The following is a 10,166-nucleotide window of genomic DNA, read 5'->3' as shown; positions in this document are numbered from 1 at the left end:
AGAGAGAGAGAGAGAGAGAGAGAGAGAGAGAGAGAGAGAGAGAGAGAATGAATTGTGGGAGTTTTCACTTTAATGGTCACATTTGCTCTATGCTACAGACTGTGGAATTTACCGAAGTATATTTCAGGGACAGTAATGCTTACATGTGTATTGGTCCTTTAGTCCACACTGAGGAATGTGGGGTTATAGACGGTCATGGAAACCACTACAAACACCAGGCTTGGGACTCCCAACTTATCTGCTGTCATCCTACATTTCAAGGCCTCAGTCTAAAATTACAGCAATACAGAGAAAGGAACTAAGAGAGTCTTCGTTTTAACCAGCCCTGTATGAATGAACGTGGCCAGTCACTAAAAGGCTAACATCATCTTCTGAGACATTCATTGCCTTAGTTCCAAGATACCATAGAAAACATATGACATAAGACCCAAGCAACTGGCCAAGGCTGTGCACAGGGGGCATTTGGCTCCCTGTGAAAAGAAGAGGGAAGGTAATCTCTTTGCAGCTGTGGTGCAGATGGTGCCTTCACACCATCTCACTGAATACTAAACAGAAACTAGAAAAAGTTTGAAAACACGATAAACAAACAGCTGAGTGTTAGCTTAAACGCTCTCCGCATCTATCAGGGAGAAACATTCCAAAGCTCTGGATGTTTACCAGAGCTTAAAAGAAACACAGAGACAGGAAAAGTGAATGAAATGCTTCGGGAAAGTGAGCCTAAATATGGTTCTGTGTGGATTTCTCCAAAGCAACAATCTAATTAAACCTCCCCGAAACTTCAATTATGGGTGTCATGATTCATAATCCTCCTCGACATCATCAAAAGTTTCAGTTTCTCTGAAAGCTACGCTGAGATGTATAAATCAGGGATCACTCTCTCCCAAAGGAGTTACTTGAGAATCACTGTTAATCTTCATTTTTCCTCTTTCATGCGGCAACGTAACACACTGTAATCTAGTCCAATAAAAAGGCACAGTGAAGCTCCATTCCCATTCCAACCTGCCATCATTTACTCTCTCCTTGGTAGAAGGGAAACAGGAGGCTGGTGGGACAGCAGGGAAAGAGCAATGTCATACCAACGAGTAAGTGGGCTTGACCCGTTAACATCCAGCTATTTATAACACGAGTTACTCCAGGAAAGAGGACACGATTTTAATTCTAAAACCAAGCCAAGTCCTAAAATTTGGTATTTAGCACCCTTCTAGACAAGATTTCAGCAAGAACTAATAAGATGCCTGTTGAGAATATAAACATATAGCCATATACTCATCGAATATACAGCTAGAGAGAAGAGCAAAATGCTAGAACACTTTGCTCTTTGTGAGTATAGATAAGACAGTACCTAGGAACACTATTTTTTCTTAACTTCATCTGATCAAGTGGTAATCTAGATTTCTGAAATACTTTTATAATGAGAAATTATTGAAAAGACCACTTTGTAACTCAGCACGGTGGTACATGCCTGTAATCTCAGCTCTCAGGAGATGGAGGCAGGGGGATTTGGCAGCCTGAGTTACACAAGGAGTTAGAGGGTAGCTTGGGCTACATTAGGCGATGCCTCAAAAAAAAAAAAACAACAAAGGTCTGCAAGATGGCTCAGTGGATAAACCTACTTGGAGAGGGAGGGAGGGAGGAGGGGGGAGAGGGGGGGCGCGAGCGGGAGAGAGAGAGAGAGAGAGAGAGAGAGAGAGAGAGAGAGAGAGAGAGAGAGAAACCTGGTGAATAGAGTTCAATACTGAGCATTCACATAAAAGGGGAAGCAAGAATTGATTCCACACAGTTGCCTTCTGACCTCCACATGAGTGCCATGATGCTCAAAGCCTTTCCCCATTCCTTAATATTAAATAAAATTTAAAAGACCCAAACAATCCCTTCAAACGACAAGACTGCATGTATTATTAATAGGTCCAACTGAAGATAATATTATTTACATTTAGTAAGTGACCATTTAGGAAAACACAATTTATTTCTATATTCTAAACTTCCTAAAGACTTAAGTCAAGTGCTAAAATGAAGATTTTCAAAATGGAAATGAACAATCACTGTATTTCTTCTATGGGATGAATATATGTTTTATCAGTGGGCTAGTCTGTGAGTTTCAAGAAGCAAAATGATTCATCAGGAAAAAAATACATTCTGAAGCCCTATTATCAGGTAATAAGTTCAAGTTAACACAAATAGGTATAAACACTTTTTCTCGTTTACACTGCACACCTCTGTCCACCTTTTTTTTATTCCTGTATACTTCAAAAAGTATTAGTAGCTTTACTTTTGAAGAAATGAGAGACAGACCACAGCTCTCAAGTGTTGATTGCCATGAGAGTCTTCTCAGTGCCTGCCACCTAGCATGGGTAACTGTCTAGCCCTGCCTGAACAGCTTCTCTTGCATTCCTGCTCAGAGATGAAAACTGTTTGCTGCTCTTAGTTTAGATCTGACTCTTTTTGAGACAGATTTTCTCTATGTAGTCCAGGCTGGTCCTGAACTCATGGTCTTGTGGTCTCAGCTTCCTGGATGTGCTGGGATTAGACGCCACTGCACCAAGTCTCTCTCACCTGTTTTGCCCTCACTTGCCTCTTACTTTACTTGATTAAACACTACCATGGTTGCATTTAATTCATGTATCACTGCTTTGCTAAAAGAAAATACAAGAAAATTTGCATGTGGTTCCTGACAAGGTTATCGGGTCCAATGAGAAAATCTTCTTAACACTTGAAATTTCTCAGTCACAAAATTCTGCCGAAAGATAATGAGAGGATGATTGGTTAAATTTTGGTAGTACATGTTTCTAATGGAACTTGCTTTAACCCATTAGGAAGTCTCAATATACTGGGAAGCACGGGACTTCTTTCTCATTATGTCAGCCATTACGCAGTCGGCTAAGAGAGCAGAGCTGACCATGGCAATGCATGTTTAAGATGTTTGTTAGTACTCTGGCCATGATAAAGACTTTAATGGGCTTCAGTGGTCTTGCATGTTATTGCTTATCAATGGAAATAGTTTGAGGCTTGGGAAGAAAAAATGATAGCTCAGAGCAGGTTGAGAGGTGCTGACCCATGCTGAGAGACTCCTTGATTCATTAAGAAGCTGGAATTCAGACATTGTGCAAGGCTCAAACCTGTGGTTTTCTGAAGAAAAAAAATGTTACAGTATCTCTAAAACTTCAATTAAGACAGCCGTAACTCAACATCATCACAAGTTTAGGTTTCCATGGAAAGCTGATTGGCTAGGGGCAGCACTATGGGCACTGCTATCAGGATACAATATATCACCTCCACACCTCCCCTCAGGTGGCTGGAAAAGCATCAAGATAACTAAGGTCTCCAGACTCCAGTTTCTGATGTCACCACACCCAAAACCCTCAGTTGCTTTTCACTTGTTCCTTGAATAACTACAGTTGGGTAATGAGTATTATAAAATTTATTGGTCATTTGTGGACTGGATGGTCATTTTTCTCAAGGAAAGAAACAGACATCATTACATTGTAGCCATTTTGTCAGTTTCTACAGCAGTGTAAAAACCTTTTCATTTTTCTCAAGGAATCCAAAGCTACCATAAGGTTTAATAAACAAAAATTTTCACTTTGCCAATTCTGAAATGACCTTCACAACTAATAAAGAAGATGTCACAGACAATCCTAAAAGTCACATCTACTAGGCCTTAATGTCAAGCATTAGTCTGGTGAGAAATGTGATAAAGGATAATATATTCATAAACAAATATAAGGGGTAGCAACTTATTATAAGTATCATTCTGGTCTTATTCATCCAAGCAAATGTGCAGGTAAAGGGTAACAACCAACTTTCTGTTTTATTGTTTATTCATTTTGACTCATTTTAAAATATAAGTTGGCTCAATTTATAGCATGATTAAAACTCTAGATACTTCGTGCATTTACACATAACATTTTGATAACTAATATAGTAATATACAAAAACAGTGAACAGATGCTCAAAGACAATACTGACCACTGGCATCTGTTGTATTTGCTGCTCAACACTAGTTGCTCTTGTCTTCCCTTAGGCAATCACCTGTGCCCAGTTTGGGTAGAGTCCTTGTAGTTTAGGTAGAGTAGACTCTATATCTTGCCTTAAGGGAGAGTTTAGCTAAGATCATTCTAGTTCTTTGAGTTTAGTGAATAGCTTAAATGTTGAGCCGATGACATCAGTTGTTGAATATGATTCATATAGAAATTTGTTGATACTTCCACCTTATATTCTCATTCACCTGGCGTAATCATTGATACCTTCACTGAGACACATCCTACTAAACTTAGGGATCATACACGTTTAATGACAAAATAAGCCTGTACATGCATTTGTATGTACTGAAACATGTATATGTTTATACATAAAATTTTCTAAACAGAATGACATATGTTACAAACTTACTTTCTTTACTCCAAGTGTTATTTTTACGTCTATCTATTTCAGAGCAACTGACCTACCTTTTATTAATCACTGTGTAGCATTCTCTCCAATAGAGAAAATGATGTGTAATACATCAAGTAGTACATTCTGAATTACAGTAGGCTACAGTATAGCAGGAGAAAAACACTAGGTAGAAGTTACAGCCTTATTTGGGGTCATATACCCTCAATCACTATGTACCTCAGGGATATCCTATGGGGTAGGAGACATTCCTAAACAAAAATAGGAATGAAAGAGGGGAAAATGGGAAGCAAAATACAAGATAACTCAGGAAAAAAAAAGAAACAAGCAAGCATGAAGATCTGAGTTTGATCTCTAGCTCCCACATAAGAGGCTAAGCACTGCAGAAGGAGTCTGTGCTAGCAACCCTGCTGTGCTGACCAGCTAGTATGGCTGAATCAATTAACTCCAGGTTCAGTGAGAGACACGTTCCCAAAAGCTAAGATAGTGAGCAACAGATAAAGAAACCCCACAACGACCTAAAGATAGGGGCTAATCTTGCCTAACATTCATATTTAAAAATATGTATGCATGTACAGGAATAAATCTTTTTTAAGCCCTAAACTATACATGCACAATATACTACATATATCAGATTACACACAAATAACACAGATGTATACACTTGTGCCCAGAGCATGCATCCACACAGAGAAAGAGAGAGACACACACAATACCACAATCCAAACTGAAGCGCAGAAAACTAATATTTCTCATCCTATAGTCTTCCCTTAATATTTGATATTTGTTGGAATGTTAATTCATTATGTGGTTATGTGATTGAAATCCCTAGGTTATTGGATTTCAAATTTTTCATGAATGAGGACCATATTTGCTTAGTCCTGTACCACGTGTGCAGGATAAGCAAATTTAGACCATACATGTCAGATACAAACTAATTTTGTATATCTATGATCTAAAATTAGGTAATGGGCTTGAGGTAAGAAACAGGGAAGTTGAGGTAAAGAAAGAAAGGAAGTGGTAGAAAAAGAGCAGAGTGAAGAGAAGTGTGTCAGATTGTTTCTAATAACTCACAGTAACAGCTCATGAAATGAGATTTGACTTTTTTCAAAGTTTCTAAGAATAAGGCACATCCTGAAAGAAACAGGATTATCATGGTGTCCTTTGGTTTTTTTTCTCTCTGTACCTAAAAGCCTATCTATAGATTATGCTTTCTTATATTTTGCTCACTTCCTTTTTAAAAAAAGCAAGTTAAGGAAATGCCAAACCTAGTTTTATAAAATACATACATACTCATCTAACTGGCATTTTCAGATGGTATGGCACATTCCTTTCACTGGCATCTTGCTTCACAGATACCCCTCAAGACTATGAGCAATATGAAATCACTTCATTAAGGAGCCTCAGCCTGCACTTCAGCACTGCCTTCCTTAACACACTGACGTATGGTGTGACACAGTGCCATGGAATATACGGATGCCGAGTGGAAAACACACACAAGGAGAGTTTTCCAACTGTAAATAATCATAAGCTTTCCACTTTGTTCAATAACAAATTTCCATTTAAACTAAAACTTTTTCATCAAATTCATTTGAACAAAAAATAAAGTCAAGCATATTTTATTTTTTGATTGGGTCCTTCCATCCAGAAAATCATTACTATTTTGCAGCATTATTCCGTGTTTAAACTGAAGGTGAAAATTGATAATTTTAGATTTTGAAAGTAAAGGTATCAAGTTGAAATATCTAATCTATATCTATATCTAATTTTACTCACAAAGTGCTAACTGGGAGAATATTAGATGTATGTTCTACTGAGACCAACTGTAGAAGTAACATAAAATGCTAAAAATATTAACTCTATATAACAATCGAAAGGTCTAGAAAATTCTCTAGAATTTCTTCATTTCATATAGATCCTGCCCTAGGCTAATTTAATATTCATTAATTCTACAAAAGCAATTCATGCCACCTAATTTTTGAAGTATATTTTTGTCCAAGGTCACAATTTAGGACTTAAGACTTTACCAGAGGGAAAGAAATTTTTATAGTATTTCCTAAAATCAAAGAATTCCATCTAAACCAATTTCCTAGACAGAAAAATACTTTATGTATTCAATTTAGAACACATAGTGCTATTTATTCTTATGAGTAAAAATTAATTAGCAGTGTTGTCAGTCCCTCATGAAACACATAACACTCTGATTGGTTGGTTGGACTAGGCCTTCTAATTTTAAAAAATGCTGTATTTAAAATTACCTGGTGTTTTTTTTTTCCACAAGCATTTGTTTTTTTACAAATAAACAATGTTTCGAATTCCATTCACATTCTGTGTATGAAATTGTCCCTATGTCACAGAAATGGGGTATAATGCTGCCTACTACATAATCACTCTTGGAAAAGCCATAGGTTTCATAGTTCAGTTAAGTTTTTTCCTACTGTTCTTTGATTGTTTTATTTTTTAATTTTTTATTAATTAATTAATTATTTTTGAGGCAGGGTCTTAATCTCTAATACAGGCTGGCACGCCATCCCTCCTGCCTTCCTGTCTGAGCCTTCCAAGTGCTGCTGTTGCTAATATAGGCCTGAGACACATGCCTGGCTTCAGCGCAGTTTTTATCTTCTGGAAACTACATATGTATTATTATTATCACCAAACAAATATTCAATAGTGGCTGTTAATGTTCTCAAGTCCTAAGGCTGAAATACATGTGACTGTTAAAAATATATGTAATTATGCTGTATTGTATAGCATAAAAATAGCATATGTCATTTGATCAAAAGTAATATACCAAGAATTAAAATCTATCACAAATCAATTAACTATTTTGTTTGCTGAATGTATGTCTTATACTTACTAGAGGATCTCAAATTCCTGTTTTTTTTTTAAAAAAGGCATTTGACATACACATTAAAATTTACCTTTATGGGAATCATTTTTTTATAAATGATTTCATGGAAAGGAAACTTAACCTACACTGGGCATGGTGAAAAATGCCTGTCCTCGGGAGACTGAGGCAGAATGGTCAAAGGTTAAAGGTCAGCTTGTTCAAGTCCTTGATTAACAGTGTCTATATTTATGAACTGGTATGGGCTTTTCTATGAAACTCTAATATTATCAGATATTCTGTGATGTTAACACAATGTTTGGGGCTATGTGCCAATATTAAAGAACTTTAGGCTGTGGTCAAATATTTACTATAAAATCACAAAGTAATAAAACTTACTAAGATATGGGTTTAATCTACTTAATAAAAATTATTAAGTTGAAGGCAAATAGAAAACTGTAGCATCTTGGTGTTTTGTTTCCATGAATACTGGGCCATCTGCAGCCTATTACTGAGTGTTGATTGAATAGCTGTTATCGGAATAAACATACAAATTATGAATGTTATAATACATGTGTACAACAGTTTATGCTGAATTTAGACTAAATATCTAAAGAGAGATCTTATGGCCATTGACATACTCATTAATGAAGCAGAGACTTATCATTATTTTTTGTCTATAAGATAAGGTGATTGTCAGCTCTAAAGTATTTCATTTAATGTATTCATAAAGTTACATAGCTACTTTACCAAAGAACGACAGGAGGCACTCACTGCTGTCTTCCACTAACTGGGTATCCTTGAACATTTTATTTCTAGCCTTCCTTGGCTCCCCTTGCCCATCTATAAAACCAGTATGATTATATCCAACATCCATTCTGCACTAATACTCTGCCATTTGATGATAACAAATGATTATGATGCTGCTCCTTCTGCCAATAACAGTAAAACAACCCAGGGTACACAGGGACCTTCCTTATGTATCGGCAACCATTCAATGTGCTTTAAAACACTAACACATCTCATCTTCACAGCTACCTATGAGGGTAGCACTCCATTTTCATTTTTACAGAGAAGGTTAAATAACTCGCCTAAAGTCAAATCAATTGTAAGTGGCCGATATCTGGATTCAGGCAATGTGATTTAGACCTTATACTCTTAAACTTTATACTAAATCAGAATAAATGATAGTGCACTTTGATATAACTATAAACAAAATCCTCACCAGTGAAGTTACTCATATGTTTAATGGAACTCTTCTAATTTAAATATTTAATTCCTCAATAATTCTGTTTTTCTATAATATACTAAAGGAAATTCACAGATATAAAAAATATAACCCTCAAAATAACTATGAAAGACATATCATATTTTTACTTGTGTTTCTTTTATAAAAAGCAAAGATCTAGCCATTCCTTATTACAAAGGTATGCTGCTGTTAGTGCCTAAAAGAACAAAAAAGGATTACATCAGAGAGACACAGGGGCAATTAACACAGTCAGGACAGAAGCATGGGATATGGAATTCCCATTTTTGTCTGAATTTTTAGTACTCTCAAATCTTTTCTCAAGTTCACATCTCCTTTTTGTCTCAGGTCCTGATATATCAGATTTAAAATATTCAAATGAAAGTCATCAGTTTTTTCAAAAATATTTTTCCTAACTTTTCTCATTGACAATATGAATGAATATTCACTTTCCTGAACCAGAAATAATGGAGGCCTCTTCTTTTCTCTTCCCTCATTCTGTGCTCATTAGTATGCTCTACCTCCAAATGAAGTTCAGATCTACTTATTTTCATTTATGAGTCATTTGGAATACGAAGTTTTACCTGATTGAGGACTATGAATTATCTTCAACTATTTTTTTAACCTTTTTTTAGCCTTGCCAACTGTGATGATTAATACTGACTAGCAACTTGACAGGATCTAAAATCCACTAGTCTGTGCTGGAATTTCTAGATTGTGCTGATCGCCTTGGGAAGATTCACCCTAAATAGAATCCAAGACTACTGAGCCCAGTATGCACTGCTCCACCCAGTGTCCCGCCACATCACGATTTTGTCAGGCGCTTTTCATGGCCATGAGCCAGCATTCTCAAGTGTGTGCCACAGCAAGCCCTTCCTTCAGTTGATTTTGTCACAGCAATGAGAAAAATTAACTAACAAACTGCACAGAGAACCTCATAATTTATCAAGTTCTTTCCATGTGCTTATAGCTCCTGACTTTACACCCTCCAAAAATACATCTCTGCTCCTCTGAAGAACACCCCTCCATAAGCACTTCCTTCTCTAAGGAATGTTGCCATACCAGTCACCTAGGCCTGCCCTTACTTGTACATTTGTGTTGTTTAATAGTAATAAGTCCATTTTATCTGATGACATTTAGTTCCAGTCCTTGTGCTTTTAACAGTTTTTCTTCATCCCTAAAACAGTCTCCTAATAAATATATCCTTATTTATAAGACGTCTCTGATGCATAAAAAGATTAGAAAAATATATAGCTTAGAAGAGAAGAAGTCCACATTAATTATTTTCTGACCTAACCTCTCTCACATGCTTACTTTGGTGCTTACTTGTATATTAGCCTGTTAACCATCAGACTACAGAATATAAGAAGAATGTTTAAGCCAATGTGTAATTCAGCCCCAGGGCCTGGCACCCAGTCCAGCCCAGCCTAAACATTCAACAATGCTTAGGGAACTTGCCCCTGTGTTGTTTGACTCACTAAATAAAATTCTATTTTATTAACTACCGTTTAAAAAGAAATGCCAGCTTTATGAATATGACTGATGGGAAAAGAAGATGTGAACAATGTTTATGAGTTTTTAATGCAATTTTTATTGAGTTTTTTGTATCCTTACTCATTAATAAAAGAAATAATACTGGCACACTTTATCTCCCAACATTATTCAAATTGAATTGGCTTTTTTCTTTCAATACGATGCTTGGAG

The 10,166-nt window shown here is 36.3% G+C and overlaps 1 protein-coding gene across 3 annotated transcripts in view; it reads right to left on the bottom strand.

Moving 5' to 3' along the window:
* Positions 1–10,166, bottom strand: part of Immp2l (inner mitochondrial membrane peptidase subunit 2) — a 796,480-nt gene that overhangs the window by 80,904 nt on the left and 705,410 nt on the right. The window lies entirely within an intron of this gene.

The sequence above is a fragment of the Grammomys surdaster genome, unplaced genomic scaffold (assembly GCF_004785775.1).
Source record: "Grammomys surdaster isolate TR1022 unplaced genomic scaffold, NIH_TR_1.0 188, whole genome shotgun sequence".
NCBI classification, from domain to species: Eukaryota; Metazoa; Chordata; class Mammalia; order Rodentia; family Muridae; genus Grammomys; species Grammomys surdaster.
Note: the sequence above shows the minus strand (reverse complement) of the source record. Positions and strands in the feature narration are given on the sequence as shown.